This window comes from Loxodonta africana, chromosome 21 (assembly GCF_030014295.1).
Source record: "Loxodonta africana isolate mLoxAfr1 chromosome 21, mLoxAfr1.hap2, whole genome shotgun sequence".
NCBI lineage: Eukaryota > Metazoa > Chordata > Mammalia > Proboscidea > Elephantidae > Loxodonta > Loxodonta africana.
In genome coordinates this window covers 22,800,673-22,820,871 of record NC_087362.1, presented here as the reverse complement: position 1 = coordinate 22,820,871, position 20,199 = coordinate 22,800,673, and the positions used below count along the sequence as shown (strand labels likewise).

The 20,199-nt window shown below is 37.1% G+C and overlaps 1 pseudogene; it reads left to right on the top strand.

Moving 5' to 3' along the window:
- The window catches only part of LOC100664000 (methylsterol monooxygenase 1-like), an 81,149-nt pseudogene that overhangs the window by 56,472 nt on the left and 4,478 nt on the right, over nt 1-20,199 (top strand).

The following is a 20,199-nucleotide window of genomic DNA, read 5'->3' as shown; positions in this document are numbered from 1 at the left end:
ATAGTCCAGCTCATCAGATTATTTAGTCAGCATATAGATTGAATAAATATCATGCAAGGACACAACCCTGATGTATACCTTTTTGATTTTAAACCACATAGTATCCCCTTGTTCTGTTGAATGACTGCCTCTTGGTCTAAGTATGGGTTCCCCATGAGTACAATTAAATGTTCTAAAATTCTCATTCTTTGCACGTTATCCATAATTGGCTATGATCCACACAGTGAATAAACTTTGCATAATCAATAAAACATAGGTAAACACCTTTCTGGTACTCTCTGCTTTCAGCCAAGGTACATCTGACATCAGCAATGATATCCCTTATTCTCTGTCCTCTTCTGAATCCAGCTTGAATTTCTGGCAGTTCCCTGTTGATGCAGTACTGCAGCTGCTTTTGAGTGATCGTCAACAAAATTTTACTTCTGTGTTACATTAATGATATTGTTCAATAATTTCCACATCCTGTTGGATCAGTTTTCTTTGGAATGGGCAGAAATATGGATCTCTCCCAGCTGGTTGTCCAGGGAGCTGTCTTCCAAATTTCTTGGCATAGTCAAGTGAGCACTTCTAATGTTGCATTTGTTGAAACACCTCAATTGGTGTTCCGTCAATTCTTGGAGCCTTGTTTTTCGCCAATGCCTTCAGTGCAGCTTGGACTTCTTCCTTCAATACCATTTGTGGTTGATCACATGCTACCTCCTGAAATGTCTGACCGTCAACCAATTCTTTTTGGTACAGTGACTCTGTGTATTCCTTCCATCTTCTTTTGATGCTGCTGTGTCGTTTAATATTTTCCCCATGAAATACCTTAATATTGCAACTCGATGCTTGAATTTTTTCTTTAGTTGTTTCAGCTTGAGAAATTCTGAGAGTGTTTTTCCATTTTGGCTCTCTAACTCTGGGTCTTTTCACATTTCATTATAATACTTTATTTTGTCTTCTTGAGCCAACCTTTGAAATCTTCAGTTTAGCTCTTTTACTTCATCATTCCTCCTTTTGCTTTAGCTATTCAATGTTCAAAAATAAGTTTCAGAGTTTCTTCTAACATCCATTTTGTTCTTTTCTTTGTTTCTTTCTTTTTCACATCATCTTGCTTTCCTCAGGAAACCCTGGTGGCATAGTGGTTAAGAGCTATGGCTGCTAACCAAAAGGTCAGCAGTTTGAATCCACCAGGTGCTCCTTGGAAACCCTATGGGGCAGTTCTACTGTGTCCTATAGGGTTGCTATGAGTTGGAATAGACTTCATGACAACGGGTTTAGTTTGGCTTTTTTGGTGCTTTCCTCATATATGATGTCTTTGATATCATTCCACAACTTGTCTGATCTTCATCATTCGTGTTCAATGCATCAAGTCTGTTTAGAGATGGTCTCTAAATTCAGGTGGGATATACTCAGGGTTGTAGTTTGGCTCTCATGGACTTGTTCTAATTTTCTCCAGCTTCAGCTTGAACTTTCATATGAGCAGTTGATGATTTGTTCCACAGTTGGCTCCTGACCTTGTTCTGACTGATATTGAACTTTTCCACTGTCTCTTTCCACAGATGTAGTTGATTTGATTCCAGTGTTTTCCATCTGGTGAGGTTCACATGTATAATTGCCATTTACATTGTTGAAAAAAGACATTTGAAATGAAAAAGTCATTGGTCTTGCAAAATTCTATCATTTGATCCCTGGCATTGTTCCTATCGCTAAGGCATTATTTTCCAACTACAGTTCCTCCTTTGTTTCCAACTTTTGCATTCGAGACACCAGAAATTATCAGTGCATTTTGATTGTATGTTTGATCAATTTTGGACTGCAGAAGTTGGTAAAAGTCTTCAATTTCTTCATCTTTGGCCTTATGGGTTAGTGCATAAATATAAATAAGTCATATTAACTGGTGTTCCTTGTAGTTGCAAGCATATTAACCTATTAAAGACAGCATTGTACTTCAGGACAGATCTTGAAATGTTCTTTTTGAGGATGAATGCGATGCCAATCCTTTTCAATTTGTTATTCCCGGCATAGTAGATCATCTGATTGTCAGATTAAAAAAGGCCAATACCAGCCCATTTCATCTCACTAATGCTTAGGGTATCAGTATTTATATGTTTCACTTCATTTTTGATCATTTCCAATTTTCCTAAATTGATTCTTCTTATGTTCCATGTTCCTGTTATTAATGTATGTTTGTAGCTGTTTTTTCACATTTTGTGTCATGCCGCATCAGCAAATGAAAGTCCTAAAAGCTTGATTCCATCCATGTCATTAAGGTCGATTCTACTTTGAGGGGGAAGCCCCTCCCCTGTCGTATTTTGAGCGCCTTCCAACCTGAGGGGATCATCTTCTGCCGCTATATCAGACAATATTCCATTGGTATTCATAAGGTTTTCACTGGCCAATTTTTTCACAAGTAGACCTCCAGGTCCTTCTTACTAGTCTGTTTTAGTCTGGAAGCTCAGCTGAAACCTGTCCACCTTGGGTGACCCTGCTGGTATTTGAATACTGGTGGCAAAGCTTCCAGCACCACAGAAACATGTAAGCCCCTACAGGATGACAAACTGACAGACTTTTATAAGAGTAAATTCAGTGCGGTGGTGGGATTAGAAGCCAGATTGCAGTTGCTAAAAGTAAATGGAAAATGATAAAATGAAGACAGGCAATGTAGAACACTCCTTTAGGAGGCATAGATAAATTAAAAGAATTATTACTCTTATGGATGAATTGTGAACCCAAAACTATGTGTGGTAAATCCTAACCTCTATGCTTGGCGGTTATAATCCAATTTGAAATGGGTTTTCTTTATTTTATGTTAATGAGGTAGGAGTTTTGCTATGTACATTTTGCAGAGCATAAAACTGAGGCTCACAGGGGTAATATAACTTGCTCAATGTCACACAGCTAGTAAGGGGTATTGGTTCAGTATTGTCAAATTTGGTAATGACCTCACAAAAACTGAGATGGGATAATTGTTTTATTTTTCAACTTAGAAGGTCATTGAAGGTTTCTTGGTGTGGGTAGTGAGCTAGGTTACATATGGATGAGTAAGTTGTGTGGTTGGGATTTAAACAGTCAGAGGCTTTGTGTAGATCTCTCCTTTGAGAAAGAAGCTGGTTGGTTCAAAGAAAGAAATAGGATAGTGGCTTGGGGGAGAAATAATAGAGATTAGGGAAGCTTTTTCTCAAGAAAGGAAGACTTGAGTGTGTAATAAGACTTGAAGGAAGAGCCTTGTGAAGAGGGAAGGATGAAAGTGAGAAAGAATAAGTGAAGCACAATATCTTGATGAGGTAAAGTCAGGTAGTGTGAAGACTGGTCAGTCTTAGGAAAAAAAAAAGTCTTAGAGGAGAGGATAAATGAGCAAAATCTTTTTTTAAACAGTTAAATAAACTTTATTTAGCATTTTTTAAATTGTACTTTAGATGAAGTTTTACAGAACAAACTAGTTTCTCCTCAAACACTACACACATTACACACTACACACATTGTTCTATGACATTGCTTAACAACCCCACAACATGTCAATTCTCTCCCTTCTCAAAACTGGCTTCCCTATTACCAGCTTTCCTGTTCCTTCCTGCCTTTGAGTCCCTGCCCCAGGGCTGGAGTGCCCCTTTAGTCTTGTTTTGTTCCATGGGCCTGTTCAATCTTTGTCTGAAGGGTGAACCTCAGCAGTGACCCCATTACTGAGCTGAAAGGATGTCTAGGGGCCACACTCTCAGGGTTTCTACAGCCTCTGTCAGGCCAGCAAGTCTGGTCTTTCTTTTTGAGTTAGAATTTCATTCTACATTTTTCTCCAGCTCTGTCCAGGACCCTCTATTTTGATCCCTGTCAGAGCAGTCAGTGGTGGTAGCCAGGCACCATCTTGTTGTCCTGGACTCAGTCTGGTGGAGGTTGTGGTAGATGTGGCCCATTAGTCCTTTTGACTAATCTTTCCTTTGTATCTTTAATTTTCTTCATTCTTCCTTGCTCTCGAAGGGGTGAGACCAGCGGAGTGTCCTAGATGGCTGCTCACCAACTTTTAAGACCCCAGATGCTACTCACCAAAGTAGAATGTAGGAGATATTCTTATAAACTGCATTAGGCCAATTGAGCTAGATATTCCCTGAGATCATCGTCCCCACAGCCCTCAGCCCAGCAATTCAGTCCCTCCAGGAGTTTGGATGTGTCTATGGAGCTACCGTGACCTTCCTGTACAGGTTGTGTATTGTGTGCTGTCTTACCCTTCATCAAAGTTTCCACTTAGCTATTGTCTATTAAGTGTTTTTCCATCTCCACCCTTCCCCTCCCTGGTAAAAATCAAAGATTGTTTCTTTTTGAGTGTAAACCTTTTCATGAGTATTTACAGTAGTGGTCTCATACAATATTTGTCCTTTTGTGATTGACTTATTTCACTTAGCATAATGACCTCCAGATTCACCCATGCTATGAGATGGCTCACAGATTCATCGTTGTTCTCTATCATTGTGTAATACTCCATTGTGTGTATGTACCATAATTTATTTATCCGTTTATCTGTTGATGGGCATCTAGGTTGTTTCCATCTTTTTGCTATTGTGAACAATGCCGTAATGAACATGGGTGTGCGTATGTCTGTCCCTGTGAAGACTCTTATTTCTCTAGGATATATTGCTAGGAGTGGGATTGCTGGATCATATGGTATTTCTATTTCTAGCTTTCTAATGAAGTGCCATATTGTTTTCCAAAATAATTGTATCATTTTGCGTTCTCACCAGCAGTGCATAAGAGTTCCCATCTCCCTGCAGCCTCTCCTACATCTGTTATTTCCTGTTTTATTGATTCGTGCTGGTAATGCCGGGGCCAGATGGTATCTCATTGTAATTTTGATTTGCAGAGATCGTGTGCATTTCCTCATGTGTCTGTTGGCCACTTGAATGCCTTTTTTCGTGAAGTGTCTGTTCATTTCCTTCACCCATTTTTAATTGGATTATTTGTCTTTTTGTTGTAGAGATGTTGGATTTTCTTGTAGATTTTAGAGATTAGAACTTTATCTGATTTGTAATAACCAATTTTTTTTTTTTTCCCCAGTGTCTAGGTTCTCTTTTTACTCTTTTGGTGAAGTCTTTTGATGAGCATAAGTATTTAATTTCTAGAAGATCCCAGTAGTCTAGCTTATCCTCTGGAGTTTGTGTGTTGCTGGTTGTAGTTTGTATCCTGTTAATGCTGTGTATTAGGGCCTCTAGGGTTGATCCTGTTTTTTCTTCTATGAACTTAATGGCTTTTGGCTTTATATTTCAGTCTTTGATCCATTCTGAGTTAGTTTTTGTATATGGTGTGAGGTATGGGTTCTGTTTCATTTTTTTGCAGATGGACATCCAGTTTTGCCAGCACCATTTTTTAAAAAGGCTGTCTTTTCCCCATTTGGTGGACTTTGGGCCCTTGTCGAAGATCAGGTGACCATAGGTGGATGGATTTACATCTAGGTTCTCAATTCCGTTCCATTGGTCAGTGTATCTGTTGTTGTACCAGTACCAGGCTGTTCTGACTACTGTAGCTGTATAACAGGTTCTGAGGTCAGGTAGTGCGAGTCCTCCTACTTTATTTTCTTATTCAATAGTGCTTTACTTATCTGGGGGTTCTTCTCTTTTCATATAAAGTTAATCATAAGTTTTTCCATCTCTGTAAAGAATGTTGTTGGTATTTGGGTCAGGAGTGCATTGTATTTGTAAATTTCTTTAGGTAGAATTGTCATTTTCACACTGTTGAGTCTACCTATCCATGAGCATGGTATGTTTTTTCCATTTATGTAGATCTCTTTTGGTTTCTTGTAATAGTGCTTTGTAGTTTTCTTTGTATAGGTCTTTTATATCCCTGGTTAGAGTTAGTCCCAAGTATTTTATTTTTTTAGAGGCTTTTATAAATGGTATTGTTTTTGTGATTTCCTTTTCATTGTTCTCTTTATTGGTGCATAGGAATCCAACTGGTTTTTGTATGCTTATCTTGTATCCTGCTTCTCTGCTGAATCTTTCTATTCATTCCAGTAGTTTTCTCATGGAGTCTTTTTGGGTTTTCTATGTATAATACCATATCATCTGCAAATAGGGACAGTTTAACTTCTTCATTACCAATTTGGATGCCCTTTATTTCTGTTTCTTGCCTTATTGCTCTATCTAGGACTTCCAACACAATGTTAAACAGGAGTGGTGATAAAGGGCATCCTTGTCTTGCTCCTGTTCTCAAGGGAAATGTTTTCAGCCTCTCTCCATTAAGATTGATGTTGGCTGTTTGTTTTGCATATATGCCCTTTATTATGTTGAGAAATTTTCCTTCTATACCTATTTTATTGAAAGTTTTTATTAGGAATGGGTGTTGGACCTTATCAAATGCCTTTTCTATGTTGATTGAGAAGATCATGTGATTCTTTTCTTTCTTTTTATCATTTATGTGGGTGATTACATTGGTTGATTTTCTAATATTGAACCATCCTTGCATACCTGGTATGAATCCTATTTGGTTGTAGTGTATAATTTTTTTGATATGCTGGTGATTTCTATTGGCTAGAATTTTGTTGGGAATTTTTGCATCTGTATTCATGAGAGGTATTGGTCTGTAATTTTCCTTTTTTGGTGTCTTTGCCTGGTTTTGGTATGCTGGCTTCATAGAATGAATTTGGAAGTATTGCTTCTTTTTCTATATTCTGAAATAGTTTGAGTAGTACTGGTATAAGCTCTTCTCTGGGTTTGGTAGAATTCTCCAGTAAAGCCACCTGTAACAGGGATTTTTTTTTTTTTTTTTTTTTTTGCGGGGGGGAGTTTTTTAAACTACCTTTTCAATATCTTCTCTTGTTATGGGTCTGTGCAGATTTTCAACATCTTTTTGTATTAGTTTGGGTAGGTAGTGTGTTTCTAGAAATTTTTCCTTTAGGTTTTCAAATTTGTTGGACTATAGTTTTTCATAATACTCTGTTATGATCCTTTGAATTTCAGCTGGATCTGTTGTAATGTCCCCCATTTCATTTCTTCTTTGGGTTGTTTGCATCCTGTCCTGTTTTTCTTTTGTCAGTTTGGCCAGCGGTTTGTCGATTTTGTTGATCCTTTCAAAGGACCATCTTTTGGTTTTGTTGATTCTTGCTCTTGTTTCCCTATTCTCTATTTCATTTATTTCTGCTCTGATCTTTATTATTTCCTTTCTTCTGGTGGCTGAGAGATTCTTTTGCTGTTCTCTTTCTATTTGTTCAAGTTGTGTAACTAATGTTTTAATTTTGTTCCTTTCTTCTTTTTTTGATGTGTGCATCTCTTGTTATAAGTTGACCTCTGAGGACTGCCTTTGCTATGTCCCAAAGGTTTTGGTATGAGATGTTCCCATCCTTGTTTGATTCTAGGAATTTTTTGATTCCATACCTGATTTCTTCTATTACCCAGTGGTTTTTAAGCAGAGTGTTTTTCAGTTTCCATGTAATTGCTTGTTTTTCTCCTTTCTCATCCTGTTGTTAGGCACTAAAGGCAAAATAACGACTTAGTTAATTTGATGCAACAAAGATAATAATAACTTCTACTATTTGTATTTCATTTAATAGTTTATGAGGTACAAGACTTAACTCACCCAGTACTCAGAAGATCCACTAAGTCCTACATAAGTTCTATATGATAGTTCTACATGAACAATCTTCTGGAGGGACTATGTAACTGAACCTAAGATTGGTTACACAGGTGACAAGATTCATACCCAAGTACTCTGACTGGAAATCCTGTACTTTTTCTATCATGCTTTATTGTAAAAAAAAAAAAAAAAAATTTTTTTTTTTTTTTTTTTTTGTTAATTTCTACTTTGATGGTCAGAGAAGATATTTATCTCAGTGTTTTGGATTTTGTTGAGGGTTGCTCTGTGGCCTAAGATGTGGTCTATTCTGGAGAATGTTCCATGTGCGATGGAAAAGAATGTGTACTTTACAGATCTTGGATGGAGTGTTCTATATACGCCTATGAGGTCAAGTTGGCTGATTGTGCTCTTTAGCTCTTCTGTATCTTTGCTGAGTTTTTTTTCTAGATGTTCTGTCCTTTACTGAAAGTGGTGTGTTGAAGTCTCCTACTATTATTGTGAAACTGTCAGTTTCTTTTTTCAGTACTGTTAGAGTTTGTTTTATGTATTTTGAATCCCTGTCATTTGGTGGGTAGATGTTTATTGTGGTTCAGTCTTCACTATGGATTGTCCCTTTAATCATTAAATAGTGTCCTTCTTTGTCTTTTATGGTGGATTTTGTTTTAGAGTATGTTTTATCTGACATTAATATTGCCACTCATGCTCTTTTTTGGAAGTTATTTGCTTGATATATTTTTTCCATCTTTTGATTTTTGATAAATTTGTGTCTTTGTTTCTAAGGGGTGTCTCTTGTAGACAGCATATTGATGGATCTTTTTTTTTTTTTTTTTTTTAAATCCATTCTGTCACTCTGTGTCTCTTTATAGGTGCATTTAGGCCATTTATATTTAGTGTAATTATTGATAGGTATGAGTGTATTGCTGTCATTTTGTAGTGGTTTTTTTTTGTGGTGCTAACATTTTCTTTGTTCCTCTTACTCTCCTGTGCTCAGTTCTTTTTGTTTGTGGATTTCTTTTTCATTTCTTTTGTTTTTGTAGATTTTGTTTTTATTGAGACTTTATTTATTTATTTATTGATGAGTAGAGCAAAAAGAAATCTTGAGGTGGAGTGGCACATGATGTAATGCTATAGCCTCCATGGTGTAAATCATTTGATAATGAGTAGGACAGAAGAATAAGGGTGCAAAGTGAGCCCAGAGACCTGAAGCTGTTGTCTAAGCTTCTCAGTATCTGTTCTGAGGAATGGAATAGTAGCTGGGGCGGGGGGGGGGGGGGGGTGGGTGCATTTTAAGTGCTTTTAAGGACTCTGCTGACACTTTAAAAAATATTTCTTTTTAGTGTGGTCCATCATAATAAATTAGATACCGCAGTGAATATTTTTAGACAAGTGACATTCTTTATGTTTCTCTGTTTTTGTTTTTAAATTGGTGACTAGTGGTTAAGAGCTCAGGCTGGACATACACATGCATGTAAGTGCATAGATAAAATAGATATCCTTTTCACAAAAACATGTGGGGCTGTTGCTGTACATATTATTCTGCACCTTGCTGTTTTACTTAACTCTGTATCTTAGACATCTTAACATCTTTATATGTAGAACATACATTTTCCTTATTTTTTAAAATGGCTATATCATTGTTTATATGGAAAGGCTTACCCTAATTTAACTCCTGTCTTGTCTATGGGCTTGCTTATTTATGTTTTGTTTTTCTTTTTTTCTCTTTATTTTTGCTATTATAAGCAATGCTTCCTTTAATCTTAGCGTGTTTCTTTGTACATTTGAGAAAAAAATGCTGGTGTATTCATTTTTAATTGTGAAAATTTTCCCCAATGTTATATAATTTATCCCCCACCAACATGTATGATGAAGCCTGTTTCTCCACACTGTTACCAATACTGGGTATTGGGCACTGCTGAACTTTCAAAGATTTGTTACTCAGGTTAAAAAAAAAAGAAAGAAAAAAAAATTCCTGTTTTAGGATGCATTTCCTTGTTTAGTAAAGTTGAGTTTCTTACTTGTTAGTGACCGCTTGCATTTATTTTTCTGTTAGCTGCCTGTGAATGACATTTGTCATTTTTTATTTATTTTTTTGTCCTTTATTCCCTAAAGCAGACTTTGTAGTCTTTCGTCATAAGCTCTTTGAACAAATTTTCCAGTTTGTCATTTGATTTTGTTTATGACTGTCTTTTTATTCCCCAGGTCCAAAAACCAAATCTGTTGCTGTCGAGTCAATTCTGACTCAAGGTGACCATATTAAACAGAATAGAACTGCCCCAGAGGTTTTATAAGGAGTGGTTGGTGGATTTGAACTGCTGACCTTTTGGTTAGTAGCCAAGCTTATAACCATAAGGGCTCTATCCCCCAGGTAGAAGTATTTAATTCTTATATAGTCAAGTTTTGTATTTTTTCTTTATAGGTTCTTGTAGTTTTAAATGACACTTTTAAACCCAATTGTTGCTCATTGAAATTAGAGGTTTTTCCATGGAGACCACATTTAAAGTCTTGTTAAAATAATTCCAAATTCATTATCCACTGTCATTCTTGTAGATAAGGCTTTTAAAAGTAATATGCAACTTTTAAATTAATATCTAGAAATGGAGATGAGGATGACATCTAAGAAATTTTTTGTTTTAATCACATTTGGGAGCTGAGAAATTGGTACTCTTTTAGTAATTGTTATTTTTAAAATTATCAGAAGCTACATTTTCTTTTTTAGTGCGATTGAAATTTCATTTATACCTGATTAAGAGAATTTCAAAGCTGTCTGTAGAGATTTGAAAAAGGGCAACAAATGAAAGTATTGGCATCTTTATTAGTTCATCATCCTTGGCTGTGGAGTATGTATACCCTCTTTTACCTGAGAACCCTTTGCGAGAACCATTATGCTCAGTGAAATAAGTTAATCACAAAAGGACAAATATTGTATAAGACCACTATTATGAAGAAAAAATAAAAGGTTTACACATAGGAAAAAAAATCTTTGACGGTTACTAGGGATGATGGAAGGATGCAGGGAAAATTACCAAATAGAAGATCTGTTAACATTGGTGAAGAGAAAGGCAAAGGCAATGCACAATATGGAAGAAGTCAGCAAAACATGACCAAGGACATGGGAGGACACCCAGAGGAACACACGGACAAAGGGCAAAAGTGGTAATTACTATAGCATACACAATCCTTTAACAACAGTATTAACAAATAACTAATTTACATATGGCTACATAGGTAGATAGGTATGCCAAGAGGCGTGGGAGGGTGTAAGGGAACACACCCACCTGCAGATATAGGTTTAGTGGTGGATATTTCTACGTATATAACTGAGGGTGCTGCTTATATATTTTTTTTATTAACTTTTATTAAGCTTCAAGTGAACATTTACAAATCCAGTCTGTCACATATAAGTTTACATACATCTTACTCTGTACTCCCACTTGCTCTCCCCCTATTGAGTCAGCCCTTTCAGTCTCTCCTTTCGTGACAATTTTGCCAGCTTCCCTCTCTCTCTATCCTCCCATCCCTCCTCCAGACAAGAGTTGCCAACACACTCTCAAGTGACCACCTGATATAATTAGCTCACTCTTCATCAGCATCTCTCTCCCACCCACTGACCAGTCCCTTTCATGTCTGATGAGTTGTCTTCGGGGATGGTTCCTGTCCTGTGCCAACAGAAGGTCTGGGGAGCATGGCTGCCGGGATTCCTCTAGTCTCAGTCAGACCATTAAGTATGGTCTTTTTATGAGAATTTGGGGTCTGCATCCCACTGATCTCCCGCTCCCTCAGGAGTTCTCTGTTGTGCTCCCTGTCAGGGCAGTCATCGATTGTGGCCGGGCACCAACTAGTTCTTCTGGTCTCAGGATGATGTAGGTCTCTGGTTCATGTGGCCCTTTCTGTCTCTTGGGCTCTTAGTTGTCATGTGACCTTGGTGTTCATTTTCCTTTGCTCCAGGTGGGTTGAGACCAATTGATGCATCTTAGATGGCCGCTTGTTAGCATTTAAGACCCCAGACCCAACATTTCAAAGTGGGATGCAGAATGTTTTCATACTAGAATTATTTTGCCAATTGACTTAGAAGTCCCCTCAAACCATGTTCCCCAGACCCCTGCCCCCGCTCCGCTGACCTTTGAAGCATTCGTTTTATCCCAGAAACTTCTTTGCTTTTGGTCCAGTCCAATTGAGCTGACCTTCCATGTATTGAGTGTTGTCTTTCCCTTCACCCAAAGCAGTTCTTATCTACTGATTAATCAATAAAAAACCCTCTCCCTCCCTCCCTCCCTCCCTCCCCCCTTCGTAACCACAAAAGTGTGTGTTCCTCTCAGTTTTTACTATTTCTCAAGATCTTATAATAGTGGTCTTATACAATATTTGTCCTTTTGCCTCTGACTCATTTCGCTCAGCATAATGCCTTCCAGGTTCCTCCATGTTATGAAATGTTTCACAGACTCGTCACTGTTCTTTATCGATGCGTAGTATTCCATTGTGTGAATATAACACAATTTATTTACCCATTCATCCGTTGACGGACACCTTGGTTGCTTCCAGCTTTTTGCTATTGTAAACAGAGCTGCAATAAACATGGGTGTGCATATATCTGTTTCTCTAGGGTATATTCCTAGGAGTGGGATTTCTGGGTTGTATGGTAGTTCTATTTCTAACTGTTTAAGATAACGCCAGATAGATTTCCAAAGTGGTTGTACCATTTTACATTCCCACCAGCAGTGTATAAGAGTTCCAATCTCTCCGCAGCCTCTCCAACATTTATTATTTTGTGTTTTTTGGATTAATGCCAGCCTTGTTGGTGTGAGATGGAATCTCATCGTAGTTTTAATTTGCATTTCTCTAATGGCTAATGATCGAGAGCATTTTCTCATGTATCTGTTAGCTGCCTGAATATCTTCTTTAGTGAAATGTGTGTTCATCTCCTTTGCCCACTTCTTGATTGGGTTGTTTGTCTTTTTGTGGTTGAGTTTTGACAGAATCATATAGATTTTAGAGATCAGGCGCTGGTCTGAGATGTCATAGCTGAAAATTCTTTCCCAGTCTGTAGGTGGTCTTTTTACTTTTTTGGTGAAGTCTTTAGATGAGCATAAGTGTTTGATTTTTAGGAGCTCCCAGATATCCGGTTTCTCTTCATCATTTTTGGTAATGTTTTGTATTCTGTTTATGCCCTGTATTAGGGCTCCTAGGGTTGTCCCTATTTTTTCTTCCATGATCTTTATCGTTTTAGTCTTTATGTTTAGGTCTTTGATCCACTTGGAGTTAGTTTTTGTGCATGGTGTGAGGTATGGGTCCCGTTTCATTCTTTTGCAAATGGATATCCAGTTATGCCAGCACCATTTGTTAAAAAGACTATCTTTTCCCCAATTAACTGACACTGGTCCTTTGTCAAATATCAGCTGCTCATACGTGGATGGATTTATATCTGGGTTCTCAATTCTGTTCCATTGGTCTATGTGCCTGTTCTTGTACCAGTACCAGGTTGTTTTGACTACTATGGCTGTATAATAGGTTCTGAAATCAGGTAGAGTGAGGCCTCCCACTTTCTTCTTTTTCAGTAATGCTTTGCTTATCCGGGGCTTCTTTCCTTTCCATATGAAATTGGTGATTTGTTTCTCTATCCCCTTAAAATATGACATTGGAATTTGGATCAGAAGTGCGTTATATGTATAGATGGCTTTTGGTAGAATAGACATTTTTACTATGTTAAGTTTTCCTATCCATGAGCAAGGCATGTTTTTCCACTTAAGTATGTCCTTTTGAATTTCTTGTAGTAGAGCTTTGTAGTTTTCTTTGTATAGGTCTTTTACATCCTTGGTAAGATTTATTCCTAAGTATTTTATCTTCTTGGGGGCTACCGTGAATGGTATTGATTTGGTTATTTCTTCTTCGGTGTTCTTTTTGTTGTTGTAGAGGAATCCAAGTGATTTTTGTATGTTTATTTTATAACCTGAGACTCTGCCAAACTCTTCGATTAGTTTCAGTAGTTTTCTGGAGGATTTCTTAGGGTTTTCTGTGTATAAGATCATGTCATCTGCAAATAGTGATAATTTTACTTCCTCCTTGCCAATCCGGATACCCTTTATTTCTTTGTCTAGCCTAATTGCCCTGGCTAGGACTTCAAGTACGATGTTGATTAAGAGCGGTGATAAAGGGCATCCTTGTCTGGTTCCCGTTCTCAAGGGAAATGCTTTCAGGTTCTCTCCATTTAGAGTGATATTGGCTGTTGGCTTTGCATAGATGCCCTTTATTATGTTGAGGAATTTTCCTTCAATTCCTATTATGCTAAGAGTTTTTATCATAAATGGGTGTTGGACTTTGTCAAATGCCTTTTCTGCATCAATTGATAAGATCATGTGTTTTTTGTCTTTTGTTTTATTTATGTGAAGGATTACGTTAATGGTTTTTCTGATATTAAAGCAGCCTTGCATACCTGGCATAAATCCCACTTGATCATGGTGAATTATTTTTTGATGTGTTGTTGGATTCTATTGGCTAGAATTTTGTTGAGGATTTTTGCATCTATGTTCATGAGGGATATAGGTCTATAATTTTCCTTTTTTGTAATGTCTTTACCTGGTTTTGGTATCAGGGAGATGGTGGCTTCATAGAATGAGTTGGGTAGTATTCCGTCATTTTCTATGCTTTGAAATACCTTCAGTAGTAGTGGTGTTAAGTCTTCTCTGAAAGTTTGGTAGAACTCTGCAGTGAAGCCGTCCGAGCCAGGGTTTTTTTTTTGTTGGAAGTTTTTTGATTACTGTTTCAATCTCTTTTTTTGTTATGGGTCTATTTAGTTGTTCTACTTCTGAATGTGTTAGTTTAGGTAGGTAGTGTTTTTCCAAGAATTCATCCATTTCTTCTAGGTTTTCAAATTTGTTAGAGTACAATTTTTCGTAGTAATCTGAAATGATTCTCTTAATTTCATTTGGTTCTGTTGTGATGTGGTCCTTCTCATTTCTTATTCGGGTTATTTGTTTCCTTTCCTGTATTTCTTTAGTCAGTCTAGCCAATGGTTTATCAATTTTTTCAAAGAACCAGCTTTTGGCTTTGTTAATTCTTTCAATTGTTTTTCTGTTCTCTGATTCATTTAGTTCAGCTCTAATTTTTATTATTTGTTTTCTTCTGGTGCCTGATAGGTTCTTTCGTTGCTCAGTTTCTATTTGTTCAAGTTGTAGGGACAGTTCTCTGATTTTGGCTCTTTCTTCTTTTTGTATGTGTGCATTTATCGATATAAATTGGCCTCTGAGCACTGTTTTTGCTGTGTCCCAGAGGTTTTGATAGGAAGTATTTTCATTCTTGTTGCTTTCTATGAATTTCCTTATTCCGTCCTTGATGTCTTCTATAACCCAGTCTTTTTTCAGGAGGGTATTGTTCATTTTCCAAGTATTTGATTTCTTTTCCCTAGTTTTTCTGTTATTGATTTCTAGTTTTATTGCCTTGTGGTCTGAGAAGATGCTTTGTAATATTTCGATGTTTTGGACTCTGCAAAGGTTTGTTTTATGATCTAATATGTGGTCTATTCTAGAGAATGTTCCATGTGCGCTAGAAAAAAAGTATACTTTGCAGCAGTTGGGTGGAGAGTTCTGTATAAGTCAATGAGGTCAAGTTGGTTGATTGGTGTAAGTAGGTCTTCCGTGTCTCTATTGAGCTTCTTACTGGATGTCCTGTCCTTCTCCGAAAGTGGTGTGTTGAAGTCTCCTACTATAATTGTGGAGGTGTCTATCTCACTTTTCAGTTCTGTTAAAATTTGATTTATGTATCTTGCAGCCCTGTCATTGGGTGCATAAATATTTAATATGGTTATGTCTTCCTGATCAACTGTCCCTTTTATCATTATATAGTGTCCTTCTTTATCATTTGTGGTGGATTTAAGTCTAAAGTCTATTTTGTCAGAAATTAATATTGCTACTCCTCTTCTTTTTTGCTTATTGTTTGCTTGATATATTTTTTTCCATCCTTTGAGTTTTAGTTTGTTTGTGTCTCTAAGTCTAAGGTGTGTCTCTTGTAGGCAGCATATAGATGGATCGTGTTTCTTTATCCAGTCCGTGACTCTCTGTCTCTTTATTGGTGCATTTAGTCCATTTACATTCAGCGTAATTATAGATAAATAAGTTTTTAGTGCTGTCATTTTGATGCCTTTTCATGTGTGTTGTTGGCAATTTCGTTTTTCCACATACTTTTTTGTGCTGAGACGTTTTTCTTAGTAAATTGTGAGATCCTCATTTTCATAGTGTTTGACTTTATGTTAGTTGAGTCGTTACGTTTTTCTTGGCTTTTATCTTGAGTTATAGAGTTGTTATACCTTTTTGTGGTTACCTTATTATTTACCCCTATTTTTCTAAGTAAAAACCTAACTTGTATTGTTGTATATCGCCGTGTATCACTCTCCATCTGGCAGTTCAATACCTCCTGTATTTAGTCCCTCTTTTTGATTATTGTGATCTTTTACCTATTGACTTCCATGATTCCCTGTTACGTGTATTATTATTATTATTTTTTTAATTAATCTTAATTTGTTTGTTTTTGTGATTTCCCTATTTGAGTTGATATCAGGACATTCTGTTTTGTGACCTTGTATTGTGCTGGTATCTGATATTATTGGTTTTCTGACCAAACAATATCCTTTAGTATTTCTTGTGGCTTTGGTTTGGTTTTTGCAAATTCTCTAAACTTGTGTTTATCTGTAAATATCTTAATTTCACCTTCATATTTCAGAGAGAGTTTTGCTGGATATATGATCCTTCGTTGGCAGTTTTTCTCCTTCAGTGCTCTGTATATGTCGTCCCATTCCCTTCTTGCCTGCATGGTTTCTGCTGAGTAGTCTGAACTTATTCTTATTGATTCTCCCTTAAAGGAAACCTTTCTTTTCTCCCTGGCTGCTTTTAAAATTTTCTGTTTATCTTTGGTTTTGGCGAGTTTGATGATAATATGTCTTGGTGTTTTTCTTTTTGGATCAATCTTAAATGGGGTTCGATGAGCATCTTGGATAGATATCCTTTTGCCTTTCATGATGTCAGGGAAGTTTTGTGTCAGGAGTTCTTCAACTATTTTCTCTGTGTTTTCTGTCCCCGCTCCCTGTTCTGGGACTCCAATCACCCGCAAGTTATCCTTCTTGATAGAGTCCTACATGATTCTTAGGGTTTCTTCATTTTTTAAAATTCTTTTATCTGATTTTTTTCAGCTATGTTGGTGTTGATTCCCTGGTCCTCCAGATGTCCCAGTCTGCATTCTAATTGCTCGAGTCTGCTCCTCTGACTTCCTATTGCGTTGTCTAATTCTGTAATTTTATTGTTAATCTTTTGGATTTCTACATGTTGTCTCTCTATGGATTCTTGCAACTTATTAATTTTTCCACTATGTTCTTGAATAATCTTTTTGAGTTCTTCAACAGTTTTATCAGTGTGTTCCTTGGCTTTTTCTGCAGTTTGCGTTATTTCGTTTGTGATGTCTTGAAGCATTCTGTAAATTAGTTTTTTATATTCTGTATCTGATAATTCCAGGATTGTATCTTCATTTGGGAAAGATTTTGATTCTTTTGTTTGGGGGGTTGGAGAAGCTGTCATGGTCTGCTTCTTTATGTGGTTTGATATGGATTGTTGTCTCCGAGCCATCACTGGGAAACTAGTTTTTCCAGAAAATCCGCTGACTGTTACGCTGGCTCCAGGCTCTGAAAACAATCACTGCCTCCCTGTATTTGTTCGTTCTCCGTCTCTAAATCCGTGTTTGTTGTTCAGGGTTCGTAGATTGTTATGTACGTGATCGATTCACTTGTTTTTCCAAGTCTTTGTTGCAAGAGGGATCCGCGGTAGCATCCACCTAGTCCGCCATCTTGGCCCTGCCTCCCTGCTTATATGTTAATATAGGCAATAGAGCACACAAGGGGCACAGTCAGGGCAACTTCTTAAACATAACCAAACACCTTGCAGGACGAAATTCCTACACTTGACAGCAAAGGACCATAGACTCAGGAGACGTCTGTGTCAATTGGCACAACATAGTTCACAAAGACAAATTCTGCAGCATCCTTCAGTGGGTAGCATCTGGGTCTTAAAATCTTACAAGAGGACATGTAAGATACAACTATTGGTCACCTACTGTCTGGAGCAAAAGAGAATGAAGAAAACCAAAGACTCAAGGGAACAATTAGTCCAAAGGACTAATGGACCAAATTAACCACAGCCTCCACCAGCCTGAGACCAGAAGAACTAGAGGGTGCCTGGATACAATTACTGACAGTTTTGACTGGAATCAAAACAGAGGTCCTGGACAGAGCTAGAGAAAAATTATAGAACAAAAAATCAAATTCACCGAAAAGACCTGACTTACTGGTCTGACAGAGACTGGAGGAACCCCTGAGGCTATGGCCCTAACACACACTTCTCAACTGGAACTGAAGCCATTCCCAGAGACAACCTTTTAGTCAAAACATGGACAGGCCCATAAAATAAACAATAGCACCCAAGAGGAATGTGGCCCTTATCAAAAACCAAACCCACTGCAGTCAAGTTGATTCCAACTCATAGCAACCTTATAGCAACCCTATAGGACACAGCAGAACTGCCTAGGAGTTTCCAAGAAGTGCCTGGCGGATTCGAACTGCCGACTCCTTGGTTAACAGCTGTAGCACTTAACCACTACGCCACCAGGGTTTCTATGTGGTCCTTAGAACAGTCAATAATAGAAGATCAAAAGGGCAACATTTGCCCAAAAACAAAGATGATAAGGCAGGAAGAGTTAGTAAGCTAGGATAAAAGGAAATGGGGAAACTAGGACAGAAATGAGGAGAGTGCTGACATTGTGGGGAATGAAATCATGTCACGGAACACTTTATGTACAAACTATTGAATGACAAACTAATTTGTTCTGTCAACTTTCATTTAATGCACAAAAACAATTAAAAAAAATTGTGTCCACATAAACACATATATTATCTGAGTGCAAGTTATTTGTATTCAAATAAGATTTGTATTTAACTTTGTGTAACAGACACTACCTGAATATAGATATACCAATTGATAAATATATATATTTTTTATGTAATATGTATTCAACATATAATAAAATTTCTGGATATGTGTGCACTTGTATGTAAAATAATTGTTTTGCCCATAGCACTTAGGTTGTATCTCTCTTTGGTGAAAAAAGTGATAATTTTTCTATTATTAAAGTTACTTCAAGCCTTTCATTAATATTATTTTTTTCCAGTAAGTTTTCTATTTTGTTTTGTAACTCTGGTTTCATATCTGCGAATTTTCATCAATATGAATTAAAATTGTTACTGTGTTCAATCTGGGCCCATCGAGTTGTATTATGTAGCCATCTTATAGCTAGCAGTTTTGAGAATAAGTTGATCAATATATCCATTTAGGTCAAGCTGATAAGTGAGTATTTGGTTTTATGTAATGCCTCAAGCCGTGATCTCAAGGAAAAGTTTAGATTGTTTATATAAAAATCAGTTTATACTCATGTCATGGATTGAATTATGTCCCCCCACCTCTCCCCCCCCAACGTGTGTATCAATTTGTCAGGGCCACGATTTCCAATATTGTATGGTTGTCCTCCATTTTGTGATTATAATTTTATGTCAAAGAGGATTAGGGTGGAATTGTAACACTCTTACTAAGGTCATATCCCTGATCCGATGTAAAGGGAGTTTCCCTGGGCTGTGGCCTATACTACCTTTTATCTCTCAAGAGATAAAAAGGAAAGGGAAGCAAGTAGACTGTGGGGGACCTTGGACCACCAAGAAAGCAGTGCCGGGAGCGGAGCACCTCCTTTGGACCCGGGGTCCCAGCTTGGAGAAGCTCCTAGTCTGGGGGAAGATTGATGGGAAGGCCAACGGATAGAGAAACTCTTCTCCTAGAGCTGACTCCCTGAATTTGGATTTTTAGCTTACTTTACTGTGAAGATATAGATTTCTCTTTGTTAAAGCCATCCACTTGTGGTATTTCTGTTACAGCAGCACTAGGTGACTAAGGCAAATCCTTACAGTATTTTCCCCTTAAAGGGATATGTTTTGCTAAGATGCTTTGGCTGTGCTGTGATTGAGGATACCTGCCACTACTTCCTGCATAGACTTTTATGCCACAAAGGAGTGAATATATTATTCATAAAATTCATCATGAGTTTAAGGTATGTTAAAATTATGCTTAATACATTTTTAATTAGACACAAAATGTCATTATTTTACATATTTTTACATTTTTTAAAATTGTTGATGATGTTTTTATGTCCTTCTCCTTTGACATGATTCCTAAGAATGTAACATATGCAGATACAACCAATTCTACAGATTTTCTTTAGTATCTAAATTTCGTGGTTAATTGAGAACTGGTACAAAAAATTACATGAAATATTTAATTTTTCTAATTTTTGTGGCCGGAACAATATCCTGACACACACAGTTGGATACCTGACAATTTGACAGCAGCTGTAGCAATGCCAGAGTCATTCAGATGGGACCCAAAACAACCACCCTTTAATGTTTAAAGTTCTAAAACAGTTATCAGCTTATGTTTAACACATTTTCACTGCATTACTGACTCCAACAAAAGTGATTTTTAGATTTTATTAGAACTGCTTTGATTTATCTTTGGCAAATTGGCTATGTTGGAATTTTCTGCATTGATCCTGACTACATGGTGTACTAACACTAAATCAAGCATCCCC